We start from the raw sequence: 18,940 nt of genomic DNA, 5'->3' as shown, positions 1-18,940 counted from the left end.
ACAGTGAAAGATTTAAGGCCGGAATCGGAGGAGCTGTCTGACCATGCTAAGTCTTAGAATAACAAACATCTGTATGTTTTTTTTCTCAAAGTGGTGCAATGTCAGAAACCTGTTTTTAATCCCGCTTCAAACTCTGAGAGATGTATGCATGACTGAACACATTGACCCCTCCCACCAGGTGCAACATGGAGAACAGGCCACAGACTTCTATATGTGCAGCAGATGCAGAAAACGAATAAAATCAAATTCTCACGGTTTATGTTGTTTGGAATCGTTGTGTTTGTTGATTCCATTTATTTACTTCACATGCCTGGATGCATTATCACACTTGCGATGTGTAGCGTTTGTAATCTGTGTTGTTTTTTTTATTTCTTTTTCAAAGAAGAACACATGAGGTGTGAGTCTCTTTCTTTCCAAAACCCCTTGGAAAATTCAAAGTATTTTTTTGTTCACTCTGGATCAATAGTTCACATGAGTCCTAAAGGTCATTCAGTCATTTCCATTCACCTTTGGTTGAGCATGACACACTGTCAATGAAAGCAAGGATTAGGTCTGAGGATTTTAAGTTAAACATACTGTATTTAAGAGGTGGTAAAATAAAATAAGAGGTAAAATATGCACTTTACGTATTATTTGAATCAGCATCCAGACAGAAAGGCAAAATTTGTTCCCATTTCTTTTAATGGGAACATTTAAAAAATGGGAACAACTCATCACTTTACTAATTAAAACGTCAGAGCATCAGTTGCAGTGAAGAAGCTCCAGGACCAATTACTTTGAGAAAACATTTTTTACTGAATCCTGTTGCAGACACAAACCCCACATTTGTAAAACCTTTCAGGCTTACAAAATCACCAGTTAGCCACTTTTTGACATTTTGTTAAGGCTTGTTGTACATCATGATGAAAGGTAGAGGTCTTTAAAACCAGGTACTAGGCAGATTTGTTACATTTTAGACTAAAGGATGAGTGTCTGCAAAACTGCAGGCTTTTGAAAAAGCTATTCATGACTAAGTTGAATTGCTCATTGACAGGCAGTAATTAAAAAAATGTTGTTAAACAAACTATTATTGAGGTTTTTATTATTTTTATCTGATATCTAATCTAACACGAGGAAGTAGCTGCAAGTTTTTCCTGTCACATTCAAGAGCAATCGCTTCCTTAAATGCCACTGTCACTACGTGTTTTACAGAAACGAAAGCATTTCATCCCAGGTGACTTTTTCCTGCCCGTTTACCGAATTCATCCACATCTGCAGGTTTTGCCTTTAAAAGAAATTCAAAACGATAAGGTAAGATGAGGATTTTGGGACATTACAGTCAGATGTTAGTGCATTTCTATCATTGTGGTAAATATTGATCACCCAGATGGTTCACTCAGAGAAGAACTGCATCTTTCCTCATGCAGCCAGTGTTATCAGGCATTCCAGGCAGACAACAGCCAGTAGTTTAGTAACGTATGTTTAGCATATATTTCCACTAAGTCTGTGTTTTATCTCTCACCTATCTAAGCCATAGGGAAGCAGACAGCCAGACAAAAGTCATATTGTGTCCAATTTTGGCAACCTGTTACCCTGACATGTGCCAGAAGACTGAAAGGTGTTTTCCAGCAGCGCGTCTTTGACAAATATGCTTTGTTTGAAAATTGGCAGCTGGAAGTTGCGAAAGATTCTTCCTTACAAAACATTCTTTCTTCTTGTCACCAACACCTGACCTCCAGCTCAAGTCGTTATTAAACTAATAAATCGTTTATGAGATAACATCCATACAGCCAGACCAACAGAAAACCCGCCTATAGGTCACCTCTAACAAACCAACAGTTTGTTAGAACATCAAGTTAAATATATGTTTTTGCCTTATTCTTTATGTGTTTTAGACCGCTTGGGTCATGCACCAACATACGACTGCATGCTGCGGCTTGTTACAAACTGCAGATTCTAACTCAGTCTCCTGATACTGAACAGTCTCCTCTGTTTAATCTCCCTGAAGTCGCAGATACGCCCGTAGTAAGAAGCTGCTGGGGCTACACTTCATCAAAACCTTGGTGTGAAATTTGCAACATGATCATTTTATTTCTCATGAAATTTATAACTGACTAACAAGAAGATAACAGACAAATAAATCAATATGTGTAAGACTATTAACTTAAGATTGTTTTGGCCTTTTATCCCTTGTTTTAAAGATATTAACATATGGGTTAAAGTCCAAAACTATTCATACTTATGGCAGATTTTGTAAAAAAAAATATTTTTATTCAACCAAGGAGGTTGTCTATACTTAGAACCATGCTTTTCTTTCTCCATATATCAATCAAGCCTCTCTAATGATTAACAATCAACTTTTTGCAGGTTTGTAAAGATATTTTATTGATTTAGTTTTCCCAATAAGCTCCATGTCCTTTAGGTTGGAATGCATCCTTGCTGACACTCTAATGTTTGCATCCTTTCACACACATTCGATCAGATTCAAGTCCCCACTCTGGCTTGAGCTCTCCAGTCAGAAGAAAAAAATTACTAAAATTCACATTACTTTGAATCTAAATCTGCCAGGGGGATGAATAATGTGGATCTTAGCTATATAAACCTCTGTCAGTTACTTTTAAAATATTTCCAAACTAATAATAAATTCCCTCAGAATTAAATATTTTAAATATTTATTCATTTGATAGGGTTCAGTTAAATGTTGTTTATATACTAAATGATTGTCTTTAAACCACCAAGATATTGAAGGCAAGGCAAGTTTATTTGTGTAGTACATATTAGCAATGGGGCAAAATTCAAAATGACAAATACATAAAACAACCACCAAGCAAGAAACATTACATTTATGTGGCAAAATAAGGGAAAGTGATGAACAGTTGGAGTACACACTACGATTATTATGTTATTGTGGTTATTATTAATCAGAGGAAACTCTAAACAAATGAATTTACGCCTTGATTTAAAAGAACTCAGTGTTTCAGCATTTTTCTGGAAACTTGTTCCAGAGAAGCTAAAAAAAATCACTATGTTTGGTTCTGATTCTGGGATGCAGAGTAGACTAGAACCAAAAGACCTGAGTGGTCTGGAAGGTTGATACAACAACTTAATAAGTTGTTCAGTGACTTATGGAGTAACACAATTATTTTAAAGTATATCCTCTGAGATACAGGGAGCCAGTGTAAAACTGTGGTGATTTGCTTTATTTTCCTAATTTTAGTGATAATGTGAGCAGCAGTGTTCTAGATGAGCTGCAGTTCTCTGAATGATTTTTCAGTCAGACATGTGAAGACATGTGAACTCCCAATGGGACTGCCGTTGCAGTCATCAATGGGACTACAGATAAACTCATGGATCTGTTTCTCTAGGTCTTCCGGGGACATTGATCCTTCATTCCCAGAAATGTTCTTCAGGTGATAGAAGGCTGACTTTTTAATTGTCTTTATGTGTCTGTGGAGGTTCAAGTCAGAGTCAATCATTACACCCCAAATTTTGGGACTAATCAGACATTTCTAGAGGTAACAGTTGAAGCTGGGTGCTGACTCTTGATACATTTTTCTCTAGTATAAAAATGATTACGGCAGCTAAACTTGTATACAAAACAAAAAGATGTGACTGAAGCCACATGCTTAGACTGAAGCATGTGGCTTCACTCTAAGCCATATATTTCAGTCTAAGCATGTGGCTTAGACTGAAGCCACATTTAGTTGCTTTAGACACATGCTTCATGTGTCTAAAGCAACTTAAATAAGAAACTTTATTTTTTTAAAGTTGCTTTAAAAAAATAAAGCAACTTTATTTTTTTTCCATTTTGAAAAAAATAAAGTTGCAATAATTAGAAGCAAATCTGATGCACACATTTCTATCAACAAATAAAAATTTTTTCAGCTTTTTGTCCTCTATTAGCATGTCTGATAGTAAGAACAAGTTCTTTTTACTTTTGTCCCAAATGTGAATGAAGGACAGATGAGCATGTTAATGTATTTATTGGGAGAGTGGTTGTCATAATCCTACCCTTTTAGTCTCATTCTGGGAAACAAGTCACAGTTGCCTGTTTCGCTTTAAGTTTTTGACAAGCCAATCTGGCGCAGTACAACTCCAGTTCTTAAAAGTTGCTCCAACTGGGATGTTATGTCTTTATGTTCCCACCATAAATGTATGGCTTCTTATATGGTTGTTGGATATGATTCATTCACTTTTTGACACAGCTTGAATAAAAAGTGTTGAGCTTGATTCTTGAACATCAGCCAATCAGAGCAGAGCCTGAGGTAGTCTGCTCAGACCACACACTCGCAGTTGCTCCATCCGTTTGCTTCTCAGGTGTTTGGGAAGATTTCTCAGGAGCACACCTGCCCTAAACTCCAGATAAGGTTGATAATGACGGTGTGGGAGCAGCCTGCAACATGTAATAGAAAGGAACTTTAGCTGCAGGCAGCTGAGGAAAAATTTGTTATGCATGGGAAGCATTACAAAGATATGTGACGATGAAGACTATTTAATGACTGTCAGTCTCGTTGAAGGATTTTGACCTATGGCCAGCTGTTACTACTGAAGGAAATCCCTGTCGTTAGTTTGCTTCATTAATGAACCTTTTTACATTCAGCCTCTCTCAGCCCAGATCGACAACAAAGCAGAGCTCCAGAAAGCTGCTGGAAAAAAAACAAAAACAAAAACAAACAAACAATCAAACTTCTATTATTGGAGTCTGAGTTTTGTAGTTTAATCCATGGAAGCAAATGAATAAGCTATTCTAGGAGAAGCAGCTAGCATTAAAATCTGAATCTGAAATATAGCAACAATAAATGTGTTTATTTACACTTAACACCATTACTACCATAGTAATCAGTATCACCACGTCTTATTTTGACTCATTACAGGAGCAGAAAGTTTTATTGCCTTTGATAATTTTACTCAGAAATTATCATGTTGTGAATATTGGAAGGTTGAAAAGGTAGATGGAAAGACGGATCAGGATTTTGTTCACAGTAGTGATAAAATCCCTCTCCTCTGTTGTGGTGAAGGTGAAGTTCTAGATTTACTGGACTGTATATCTGCACTCCAGCTCTCTGGTCATTAGATGTGTCTCTATAAAGACTTTCTCAGTGTCATGGCGACCGAATAGTAGAACTCCTCCATATTAAACGTTCAGGTGGTCTATCTGATCCCGGCGCCTCTTGAAGCTCCTCCCTGTAGGTTTCTGTTTGGTGGAAGGAGAGTTTGGGACCAGATGCTTCGTCCCCTTAAACCTCCAGAACTATGAGTTTGAAATTTTAACTCGGTCCTGCTGTGCTGTCAGGATCTTGGGTTGTTTTGGGTTATTCTTGTTTTGTAGTTTTTGTTTATTTGTTATGTGTTTGCCTTAGTTATTCTTATTTTGATTTGATCAACCTTGTTCTGTTTTACTTTGTTCAGCCTGTTCTTACTTAGATTTTGTTTATTATGTATTTCATGTGTTTAGTTAATCTTGGTTACAATTAGATTTGTTTTCCAAGTTCCCCTGTTTGTTTACTCTCTCTCACCCTCTTGTGCCAGTCTCTCTCTCTCTCTCTCTCTCTCTCTCTCTCTCTTCCTCTCTCTTCCTCTCTCTCTCTCTTTCACTCTCTCTCCCCTCACACCTGCAACCTGTTAGCCAATCAGCCCCAGTCTATTTGTCACAGCATTCACTCACTCTCACAGTGTTTGTCCACTTCTCTTTCACTCACTCCTCGTCGGTTCCTCCCGTTATTCAACAGCTTGTTCCATGTTGCCCAGTGTTTTGTTGGATTTCTTTAACTAAACATTTTTATATCAATACACTACTGGAATCTACTTCTATTGTGGTCCAGCCTCATTCATGCATCATCCCTTAATGGGTTTTGGAATTGTTAAACTGTAATTGAGTATCTTCCTTAAATTATTCTTTGGTTTTTACAAGCAATAATTTTTTTTATTTTTTTGTTTAGCCAAGCAAGAAACCAGGATCTAATGGTCTTTTGTGGCATTGTGTAATAATATTGATTTATATGGCATTCCCATGAGGCAGCAACATATTTTATTCACTGGAATCTTTGAAGAAATGTCGCAAATGTAGATCAAATGATATATCTGCCTTATCGTAATGTAAATATGGAGAACCAACTGGTCATAAACAGGACAGAATAATGGGTCAAAATAAGCTTATTTTGCAGCGTCTACTAAAATAACATCAAAATGAGCAATGGCAAGTCCAGTTTTTTATTTTTAATTTTTAAAAACAACCTTTCAATGATGTTTTGAAGGAAGTTCTGGTCAGCATCTCATTGCAAGATTACAAAAACGTCTCGGAATTGTTGCAGAAAAACTCAACTTTAACATCAACAAATTCAGGCGGTTTTAGAAGATAAAAAACTGCTTCAGTTGGGGGGGGGGTTGTGGAGGCTTTCAGCAAACTCCTCCAGTATCTCTGCTGCTGAACAGATCTGACCACAAACACTGCTGAGAGGTTTCAGAAACTGAAGGATCAGAGGGGATTAGGAGTGAATATCCTGGAAGATGAATCATCCTCATTCCCGTTTGTAGAGTAAAAACACCTCAAAAGAGCGACGCCTTGACCATCAGCACCCCTTTGAAGGGAGGAGCAGCCTGCTGCTGCTTGCTGGTTATTTATCTGTCACCATCCCACACTCAGAGATCTGTACTGTCAAAAAGAGCTCAGAGCTCACGGAGTCTTCACTGAAGTTATCTATATATCTCACAAGTTTTTGCTGTGTTGGAAATCTCTGAAAACATTGTAAATATTTGCAGTGACAATGTGTTGAGCTCAATGGTGAAAAGTTGAGTAAGCAGCTGAAGGAGTAAATACAGCAAAACATCCTATCGCGTAAAGTGTAGTACTTGGTGCGGCTTTTATTTGAAATATTTTAATGGGGACATTTTAAAAGATCATTGAAGTTCAAAGTTCAGGTTTTTGGAAGAGTGTGCATCTTTATTCTGGCACTCCCTGGTGGCCAAAGGGTCTCCAACCTGAACCTGTGAGGATCTATTCAGCAACTTTTACTTGTGTGTCTGCTTCAGAACATCTGAATAACATGTTCATTACTAGGAGATGTTAGATCCTACATTAAAAGGAAATTTCCAGGCTAGAATAAAATCCTTTATGGACTTTCAGACCTAAATAAAATACTATCACAAGGCCAGGACAAGAAAAAATGTAACAATGTTGGTCAAGAAACGAGAAATGATTGTAAAACCGCTGGCTTGTGAGCAGATAATAAACAGCTTCACTCTCCATTTAAAACAGAAGATTCACTCAGGATGTTGGAGTTTGAATTATTTTTAAAAGATTCCCATGGACTAGTCCTACTGTCCAATCTTAGTTGGAGTATATTTGCTTTGTCTCAAATGTCCAAAATGCTTCTGTCAAGGAATGAACACTTGATTAATCCAAACAGGAGGTTGAAACTAAAGCTGACACTTCAGGACACATGTGGTCTGCTTCCAACACAAATGTTGGTCTGATAAACGTTAGACTTATAAAAAAAAAAGAAAAGTTGATAATGGGCTCAACTTAGCATGTAGGGAGCTCAGGAGTCACAGATGAAAGCGCTGCATTTGATTGAAAAATAGGACTATGGACAAAAATCAAATCTAACAGTAAAAATGTTCGCATTAAATTTAATAAATTATGCCTTTTTTTGTTAAATTACATAGCTTTTTCATTCAAATTTTAAAATTCTTTATTCTAGAATTAGACTACTCAAATTAAGAACATTGTACTTTGAAAAAGGAGACTTAATACTGAATAATCAGTTGATGTTTTGGGGATTCGTTTTGCTCTCTCTCCCAATTTACAAAGCAAATGGAGTTAAGGTACTGCAAACACATCGTCAAGCTGAAAAGGCATGATAAGTTTGCATTCTTTTCATTAGACTGCTTTGTTTTGCAACTACACTTTAGTCAGGAATCTCAATGTAATAGGTTTGCAGACAAACTCGTAAGCTTAAATACGTGAAGTTTTCGTATCCCAAGTGAAAAAACAACCAACTTTTTAAAAATTTTAAGTCACAGCAGATCCTTGAAATGTTGACCTCCTTTCTTCCTGATGTTTACTTATTCACTGCTCTGTCATTGCAGAAAACCTTGTTTTCTTGGCTGCAAAATCTGAGGGGCAAATACAACTTTGAGAGGGTTTTGGGAATTGGACACGTATCTAAAGTTCCCCCTTGTTTAGGTGCAAATGTTACACAGTTATTTAGCTAGTCCCAGCCTGAGTGTTTATCTTTTTTTCCTTTTTATTTTCCAGCTACTCGCAGCTTGCTTTTATAAACAGGATTAAGTGGACGACAAACATCAATTCATGTGGTGAAATATCATTATTTCTAGTGCAACATCAAGTAAAATCCTACCTTGTTTATTTACATGCATTTCCAAAAACAAATGTTGGCCTTCTTTACTGCATCAATGATAAAACAGGTGTACAGCAACCATTAAAACTGGCACATAGTTAAAGATCTGTCATTTGATTTTTATGGGAAATTAGATTTGTAGGTAATGGTTTGACATGCTGATTGGAAATGCAATTTCAAGCCTGTAATCGCTCCAAGCTGTCGACTCTTCATAGGTGCCAGCAAGGTTACAGTTGTGTCAAAAGCTTAACCTCTCTAAGCCAACATTTCCACATGATCTGTTACAACATCCCCATGACAATTGTTTTGTCTAGAAGTCCACAGAAAACAGTGGTTTCAGCCGCACACTCTGGAAGGGATAAAGTACATACAAGTACATGAGGGTGGGTTGTTTGGCTAAGGTTTCCCAAGTTGCTTTTGGAAAGAGATCAGACCTTGAAGAGGCCCTTCATCGTCATGCTTCATCCCTGCTGGCCGTGTTATGCTTGGACTTTTAGATAAACTCCTACTCCTGGGTCAGTCCAGCACTAGGTTCAAGGGCTTCTTTCTAACTGCCACATTTACTGAAATAACAGTTTTAATGTTGTATCACGTCATTCGATGACAGCAGTGATGAAGCCTTAAGGTTACGGATCCTCAATAACCGTCATATGCTAATGATTCCTTTGAAGTAGGTCTTGAAAAAAAATCTGCATCTCTTAAGTAAAAATGTTCAAACCAGTCCAAGCAGTTTTCTTATTTAGACCTTAGCTTGATTACATGAGGTCCTGTAAATGAAGTGACAGGTATTGATACGGTTTTGGTACGTTTGTGTGCGTAGTTGCTAACACAAAGCTTGTCTGCAGGAGGAAATATGAAGTGTTTCAAAATCTCCTGGTAGATGGATGAGCCGATTTTGGACTTCATAACCCCTCCCCAGAAAAAAATAAAACAATAAACCAACGGCATCAGATGAACCCTCAAATCATCACTGACTCTGAAGCTTCTCACTGGACCTCAGGCAACTTGGATTTTATATCTGTCCACTTTGTTAGACTCTAGACCTTGACTTCCTAATGGAATACAAAACACACATTGAGCTGCAAAGACGACTGTGGACCACTGAGCAGGAATCCAGTGTCTTTTCCCCTTCGCCCAGCTTAGACACTTATGAGGTTGCCTCCTGTTCGGGAGAGGCTTTCTGCAAGGAATGTGACAGCTATTGGTCATGTCACACTTTTGTCATGTTTATAGATTTTTACAAGTTGTAAAACACGATTATCGATCATCAAAGAAAAGTTTGAAATACATCCCACTATGTGTGAAGAATCTATGTAGATTTCACTCAAACTAGATTTGTGCTCTTCAGCCTCCTTTCATGCTCCATGTTGGAGCTGCTCTCTGTTTACATTAGGACATGAAAAGGACTCCTGTACACAGAACGTCAACGTCATGTCAATGTGAATGAGTTAAATTCAAGTGTGTGGTTGTAAATAAGTCTTAGATGTGACTGGATTAACACACCACACAACATAACACCGGTTGATGAAGGTCAACGCTGGATTACAGTTATTTATGCAGGAAAATCTATAAAACTGACAAAAAAAGTCTTCTCTATGGTCCTCACATCAATGCTGTCCATGATGTCTGATCATATTTACATTCTTTACAGCTGCCAACTATATCTACCTCGGTAAAGATTTTCTTTCTTTCCCAGAAACTGTGTAAAAGCATCCTGACAGCCTCGCTGAGCTCTCTGCATCCAGCTGGGTTTTACAGCATATGATATCAATGATAGGGAGAAGGTGAGAATATCCAAGCAACGGAGGAAGCAGTGCCCTCGCTGTGGTGAGGTTTATTTAGGCTTCTACCAGTGGATATGATGGTATTTCTGCCACTTCTACTTCAGGAAGATTATTAGATGTATTGAAAAATGTAAGAGAAGACGAAAACGATCCTGAGAAAGCAAGTGAATTCCATCTTAACCCTTTGAAAGAACACGACATGAAGGATAATCGACCAGAAGGATTCAAAGCATTCACTCACCTGCTATTTGTCCTAATAACAACCAACAGGTCAGTCCAGTTGAATGAGTCTGTGACACTTGTAATAGGAGAATAAACTGAGGGAGGATAAGTGGGAGCAACATCTGAACAAAACTAAAGGCCAAATGAATCTTTGACTAAAGTAACATTCCTAATTGCAGGAATGGCTCTGAACTAGAATGTAGAATGTTGGTTAAACTCATCTTGCAGATCGTGACAGTTTGTTGTTTTTTGTGGGATTTTATTGTAATTTTGCCCAACAGCAAGAACAAATCTTCCTTTGTTGGGTATTTTTAGTTGAGTAATATGCGTTCCCTGTACAGTCAAGGCTATGATTCAACGCAGAAACAATGAAAGAATTACAACAGTGTTTACCCATCTACCTACTGGCTGTTACATCATCCAAGTCTTTCTTTCTGCAGCTCAACTCTAAGAGGAGGAGCAGGGATACTTGAGGGGATGTTGTCCTTTGTGGGGGCTCCCATGGAAACAATTTTGTTAGCCTCTTGTCTTGAGTAACAAATGGTCAGTTACCCTGAAAGACAAAAAAAGACAATCTGTGGAGCAATTCAGAATGTCAAAAAGCAACCAAGCCAGAGGGGAAAAAACAAACAAAAACAAAGCAGTTGGATTGGATAACTTTTGATTTTTTGACCTCAAAGACACAAGTCAGTTGGTATAGTGAAAAAGTATTTTCCTCCTTAAGTAATTCTTCTGTTTTTAGATGCAAAATGAAGGTTGGAGCTCAATGATCAATGTCCAGCTTTACTGATTATTCAATGACATTGGACCTTGACTTCAAGCCTTTTTTTTTTGCATTTGTGAGTTTAACATCCTTATCCATGTTGCCCCTGAGCCAGTCACTGTTTACTGAAAGATGTGCCTCTGTTTTATTGTTTGTTTTTTTTCTTTCCCACTTTGCACCATGCAGAACAGGACTGGCAGCAAGGTTCAACACTTTTCTTCCATCAAGACTCTGAAGACCATTGCTCCTTGTCCACAAGTTTAATAATGTAGAAAGTGTGAAACTAAAATAAAATATAACAAAAATACAATTACAACATCTACTATTGTAATCTTCCATATACACTGTTTTTAGTGTAATAGCAGCCAAAGATAACCAGAGTAAATAAAGTAAGTCTTTTGATCATGGTTTTATTTATTAACAGAAAAAGGCTTTTCAAACTAACCCAACCCTATGTGAAAAAAGTAATTGCCCTGCCTATTAAATAATGAATTAACTATAATTAGCCACATTTTTTGGTATTCAGAATAACCACACTTTCCTATTAGACTTAAATCGAACCTGTCTGGAAGCATTAAGTAGGCTAAGAGATCTCAAATAAACCAATTATACAAAAATTCAAGAACAGACAAGAAACCAGGTCAAGTATCTGGGAAAGGTCACAAGGACATCTTTAAAGCTTTGAGATCTCCCAGACGTCACTGGCATAAGAGAAGATCAACAACTCATAATTCCTGATGGCAATGAGTGCTCCATATTATTACAGAGCCCCCTAGGGGACATAAAGGTTATTTTTCTTTATTTTGCTTTACCTCAGAGGACTATTGCAATCCTTAGGAATATATATTGTTCTCCCTCACAATAAATTTGTTATATTTTACTAAGAACAAAAAACCTGGGGTGCTGTGGTAGCGCAGGGGTTAAGCACAACCCAGATATGGAGACCCTAGTCCCCAATGTGACTGTCGCAGGCTCGATTCCTGGCCTGGCGACCTTTGCAACATGTCTTCTCCCTTCTTTCCTGTCAATTAACTATCTAATAAAAGCCACTAGAGTCAATAAAACCTTTAAAAAAATGGGAACAAAAAACCTGGTCTATTTTGTATACAGTCACAATGATAACATGTGGGGGGCTGCATATAAAGTAGAACAGCAAGCGTAGATTTTTATCTGACCTTTTACTCAAACCTGGTAATTACCTGATGGTATGAATTCATTTTACTCTAAAAAAGGTTTGTTTAAAGAGGCAAATGTAGGGAGAAACTGTGAAATAAAATGTCTGAGTCATCAATGTGAGAAATAAAGGATGTGATAAATCTCAAGAAATAACTGCAAAATATTTGATTTTGTCATTCACCTTGCTATAAATGGATTTTCAGAGACATCAGGGATAGTTTTGGTCCAAACTGATGTCATCTCAAGGATTTCACCAATTTGACCATCATTCCTTCATTTTACTGACATGTTATGATAGCATGACAATGAGACCTACAGCCGCAGGAGAGCGGAATGTGCTTGTGTAGTCCTCAGGAGCCAAATTCTCAACAGTGAGACTTTCAGATGAAAAGAGGAAAATGATCCATCAGACCTCAGTGCACTCTCTAAAGAAGCTATTTGACATGAGCCCCACGGGCCCGAGCACTGTTGTGTTTGGCTGCAGAGAGCTTGAAGCTGCAGGGCAAGCAGGAGCCACCTGTGGCTGCTGCGCGGGAGCCGCCCGGCCACCCGACGTGGAGGTGGGAGGATGGGGAGCAGGACAGAGGAAAAACTAGTGAGGTGTTCAAGTAAAATTAAATCTAACGCAATACCTGATTAATCAAGAATGACCCCTATTTTTATTTATAAAACAGTTTCAAATGTACATACTTTAATCATTATCATGCAATCTGCTTTGGAGCTTCATAAACCTGTGAAGTTCAGTACAACTTTGAAACTAAATAAATTCAAAGCTTTATTTACAACCAATAAATTTTGTAACCTTTCAATGCATGAATTTATAAATTCCTGTATGTCAGAACATTGGGAATGGAGACACATTGCATGTCAGTAAATAGAATAATTATGTATTACTACTACAACTTAAAAGTATCTTAAAACATAGAGTCAATATATTTTAAGTTTGTTGTGAGAAAGTTCCAGAGGCTTTGCTTTTCTGCGTTCCTCAAGTTCATATTGATGACACATGGATTTGGACATGGAGCTCTACTGGTAAGAACAAATATATTACATTGTACTAATGCTGATCGGACGTTGATGAACTAAATAATTGAAACTATCATACTCATCCAACAAAGTCGAGGGGCAGTCTGCATAAACTAAAGATGTGCGTAATTGTTGAAAACAACATTGATTAATTTCAATCAATGAGGTCAAATCTAATATTTGCCAACAGGGAATGAAAACGTCCAGTCACTTCCCATGAAGACCAGCAAGATGCTATGAAAATAAAATACAAATTACTTGTTAGAGGAATTACAAGTGATCCACCAGGAAGTGCATAAAATGTGGAAAGATAAAAAAAAAACACACACATTTCAGAATAATGGCTGTGAACTTCAGTTCATGTTGCATCCAGAGGGGATCAAAAAAACATCATTAGAGTGAAGTGAAAAACGCTCTCTTGACACTTAGGCTTCGATGTTATCATTCACCCTGCCCTGATTGGCTGAGATTACCTCAGGTCTTTTTTTATGCTGTGGAAACATTTGCTCTGCACAGGAGAAATAACATATCAGCTTTATACAATGTGGCTCTTCTTCTCTTAACCACATAAATGAAGCTGCGATGGGGAAACACTTCAAGGAGCAGGAGATGACAACAGGGAGAACAAGAAGAGTTTGGTTGTTGGTGGAAGACTTTGAGCAATGCTTTTGAGCCCAGGAGGGAGCACTGTGCTGAGTACCCGGAGCACAGCAGCTAGATTTCCCAAATGTTCATAATTAAACGTTTTCTATTTGAACAGGCAGCAGGGAACTCCTCCGCTTGTGTTTTTGTAGTGGCTATTGTGTTTGTGGAGCCAAATATTGGAAACTTTGATACCGAATCCCCTGATGTATGTTAACTTTGGCAGCCGCCAAAGGATTCTGGGGATGCTTTTCCTGCGCGTTGCAGCACCTCCACTGTCCACCACCCACCATCTCCTCAGGTCGCGGAGTTCTGTTGAGCCACTGCTCGCTGGGCCAACGACGAGGAAGCACAGGGAAGACATTGTGATGCATCTCTGGGTGAAAACTTATCTCAAGAGTCCCAGAAGTTTTCAGAGAAAACACTTCATTGTGGGAGTTTTTTCGCAGGGGCCTATCTTCAGTTGGTGAACTCTGCTTCATCCTGGCTCATACTAACAGCGCTGCCTCTGTAGCCACAGGGGGGTTCAGCCACCCCCACGCTATATTCTTCCCCTACAGTGTGCATGGTGCATGCCCCTTTGACCCTGTGGTCTCCCACTCCTACCTGGAGTTCAGTGGATGTTCGGACTTCTGTTAGGAAGATTAGAGCAAGCATTCCGACTGCCCTCAGGGCAGCACAGGACGATCCTCTGCTGGAAGGGAATGTGAGCTGATGGCCGCACAGGAGGAAATACAGAGTCAGCAAACAAACTAACGAACAAATAATCCACACACTATGTTTGGTATTAACTTCTCTATTTCACAAGTGCATTTGGTCAAACTGTGGTATTTTCTGTTGTGTTTTAGGACAGACTTCCACTGCATGCTCAGTTTATATAGGCTCCTTACCTGCAGCAGCAGTTTAATTGCTTGTACTGCAAACATTTAAATATATATTTTCTTTGACTACAGTCTGAGATAGTACCTAATATTTAAATTTTCCTTAAGCTAAACACAGTCCATAGTTTTATAACATGCATGGCTCTCTCACCCACAAATTTGCTCAGATAAATGACACAAAAGTCTCTGCAGGCTGCACTTAGCATGTAAAATATTAATGATAAGAATAACATACTTTGAAAAAAACGACATCTTGGTCAGAACGGTTGGAACAGAAAGCAATTTCTCACTAAACAGAGTTCGCTAAGTCTGCAAAGGCACATTTGAATGAATCAAAATAGATCCGAATAATGTGTTACAATAGATATGTTTGTTGATAAGACAGAACTTCCTTTTTGCATAAAACCTCACACCTGCTGTCAAGCACTGTGGTGGAAGGTTGATGATTTATTTGCTTCTTTTGCAGCATCAGCAGCATCAGCAGCAGAGTTGACCATAAACTCTTCTAAGAACACTAGTTTTCTTGTGTCTAAGTGGAAAAAATATTCCAAACCTTGTTGCAAATGTGCAGCAAAATTGTTGAAAATAAAAATACTCATGTAGTTGCAGTGACCTAGTCAAAGTCTACACACCAACTGGATTAAAATGCAGTGGTGGAACCTTGTCTGTACAGCATATTTCAGGGAGCAGTGTAAAAATACATGCCTGAACATTTTCTTGACCTGAAGTCCCTTTGGAAAGAAGAGAGGGCAAAAAATACTTCACAGTGATGCGAGAGACTAAAAACAGTGAGATAAGAGCTAAAAGTTAATGCTGCTTAAGGTTGTTCTACAAGCCATGTCTGGTGCTTCTTTTTCTTAAGTGGCAAAGTGTCATGTGACTGTTTGTTTCTTTTAATTTCATTTTTTTACCCCTCATTTTGCTAACCGATCAGATTACCTTCTGGTACATTAAACCTCATATAAGACAGAGATTGTAGTTTTGTTTTAGTCACATGACTGCAGCACTGCCTTTTGTCAAACAGTTATGTGATACCGTGCTGTTGCAGCCTTTGTTTTTTCATTTAGCTCATGGACTCATGTATACCCGGATGACTGGTACTGACTTGTGTAAGATTAGCCCAGCACATCACTGAAAGTCAGGCTTTGAGACATGAGTATGTGAGAAGAAATAAAACAGCCTTTACTTGTCTTAGTTTTTTATGTATCTTTTTAGAAAATCTGGCATTATTCAGAGGCGCCTTTGTGTTCCTGTTTTATCTCCTTACTATCTTTGCATATAATTTCACACTTGAATTAGTTTGTGCTGATTTGATTTTGACTCTGCAGCTGCAAACTGCAGAATGAAATGTGGAATTTCTTATATTAAGTAGGACCAATTACAACCAAAATATGAACCATATGCTATCATGTTTGATCTCCCGTATCAAACATGATAAATAAGCATCAAATAGCATTCTGTTTCACTTTAGTAGATTTTATCTTTGCTTCGTTTCAGTTACATGTTCTTTGTCTGAACAACAATTGCGAACAAACTAGTATCAAACTAATAAACATGACTGCCAGAAGTCTCAAAGGGGTTCCACATTGAGAGTCCTGCAGCGCCGTCTGGCAGCTGTCCCACATCAGGATCTGATGTAGGCAGGCACTTCCCCTTCATCTGGGCGGCCTGCCAGTTGGACCGGTGAACTGCTGGACCAGGCAAACGCTTTGATGGGGTAGAGTAAGCCCACGGGGCATTACAAAATACACAAGAATGAAATAATGGGAGTGTCATGCTAACACACTTATTAGAATCAGCTTTCTCATGAGCTAAGTATGGAACTCTCTTCTTCTTGTTATGCTTCAAATTGATGCAGTACATCAAGAACCGGTGAAAAGGATTTAGATTTCTGAATAAACATGGAATATAATACTAATTAAATGTTTTCATTAGTGAGTATCAACCAAAAACGTAAAATCTTTTCTTTTACTTTGTCAAGTGAAAAAAAAAAAAAAAGCATAGCTGGGATGGATAAACCACACAAACAGGCTTTGACATTGTCGACATGACCGCAGCAGGTGTTTCTTTACTCTTGAGCTGAGATTGGTGAAAAAAAGGATTTCAAGATGAAATTTGATTTATAACACAGCAAAATGCTAATTATGCATCTAATAACCAAACCTCTACAAATGTAGAGGAACTGTGCAAGTAGTTTGAACCACACATCAGCATCACTTGTTGATTTAGAAAAGACATCCCAATCATGGCTTCTTGTAGTTCTCCATGCAGTTTTGAGACATAACCCTGTATTTAAGTTAGAGGGCAGTCAATCTGGATAAGGACTGCATAAAACAATGGCCAGAATTTGGTTGAAGCATTTTGGCAGGGTCTCCTGGGGCTTATTAAGGATATGATTTAAGCTGACAGGTCATGGAGGGAACTTTTAGCAAGCACAACACCTTTGTAAAAATGTTCACCTCTAATATGCCTAGTCAAAGTCCAAGGCATGGTGCAAATTTAAACTTATGGGATGGGATTATAATAACCATCCATCCATCCATCCGTCCTTGGGGTGTCTTAAAACTTGCAGGGTTTTGAGAGGTCCGGTGTCTGCAGCAGTCAGTGAGGTACAGTTCTCAGATTAAGTTTTATTTTATTCTTTTTTTTACTGTTTGATGTTATTTTTGAGAAAGGTGCAATATAAATAAATAAAACCTTTATAAATAAATAAGAATATAAATATTCTTATTTACACCCATCACAGTGCAACACAGAAACACTCAGAACAAACAAGTGTGCACACACGCACACACGCACACACCCCCGCACGCACGCACGCACGCACGCACGCACACACACACACACACACTCATACTTCAGGCAATCAGTGGATATCCACCCACCTTTGACAGGTGTCTGAATCATAGACAATGTCTCTTTTGGGGAATCTATACTTCAAAGATTCCTTCTGTAAAATTATGAATAATCCAAGGTCAAGGTTTCTTCCTTTGGCTGGAATACAGACACCGGATGCACAGACAGTAGACTTTACTGACTCCTGGGGTTCTGGTAAGAAGCAGTTCTCCTTTTGATAGAAGGGAGGTTGTGGCCCTTTGTCTTCCTGATGTGACCTTCGCAGATGATGAGTGAAATGGAGAGCGAATTTATTTGGTGGCTCGTCTTTATTAACATTGTCACATATTCACACAATGAACCCCTCCTCTTCCTGCTAAGCTGAAAGTGGTTAATGCAATGCATCGTGGGAATATTTGTTCTCATACCAGGCTCCTTGTTTCTTGTAGTTCAGTCCTTCATGGCTAGAGGCCCGATAGCAACTCAGTGTTTGGCACATAGACACGATGAAGATTATTCGCTAAACTTTAAACCTGGGATTACTGTGCAGAAGAAAAGAGGATTTAGAGGACTTTGAACGTGGCATAGTTGTCTCTTGGGTTTAGAGAGAATCATTGAAAAAGAGAAAAAAATAAAGCGATCTGCAGTTTATGAATGATAATAACTTTGTTGTCAGAAGAGAGGACACACACACATATGGAGAGCAATTGCAATGCTAGCACACGTTGTACTTGCACACTAATTGGCACTTTTAAAACCTTTGTAAGGATCATTTCTCAAGTGAATCAAAACAGATCAGACTACAATCTTTTATTAAAAGAACCAGACATGGCCATCATGCGTCATGTCCATGGAGCTATGTACTGGTTGGTGTGTGTGAAGAATAAACTCTTTAGCGACAAACACCAGTCTTCACCACCGCTCAGTCTCAGCCTCAGTGAGTATACTCACCTCCTCCTGGAAACGCCACTATCTGATTAGCAGTAAGATCTCCTCTTTCATCATCTTGGTCATTTATCTAATCATGAAATGCCACCTTCATTAAACACCTTCCTCTTCTACTCAGTGCTGATCTGGAACTCCCTACAAAACCTGGACGAATATACATGCAGACTTCTCACATCAGTAAATTGTTAAAACCTTTCGACTCTGTCTGCAATTGTTGCCCGTTTGGAGGTATTACAAAAACCCAACATGTCACAAGGATAATAAAGTGGAAGTATATTTTCTGAAAGGCTTTTGCGGTGCATTTGATGATTAAGATATCTCGTC

The sequence above is a fragment of the Poecilia reticulata genome, linkage group LG22 (assembly GCF_000633615.1).
Source record: "Poecilia reticulata strain Guanapo linkage group LG22, Guppy_female_1.0+MT, whole genome shotgun sequence".
Classification (NCBI taxonomy): domain Eukaryota; kingdom Metazoa; phylum Chordata; class Actinopteri; order Cyprinodontiformes; family Poeciliidae; genus Poecilia; species Poecilia reticulata.
This window is presented reverse-complemented; position numbering follows the sequence as displayed.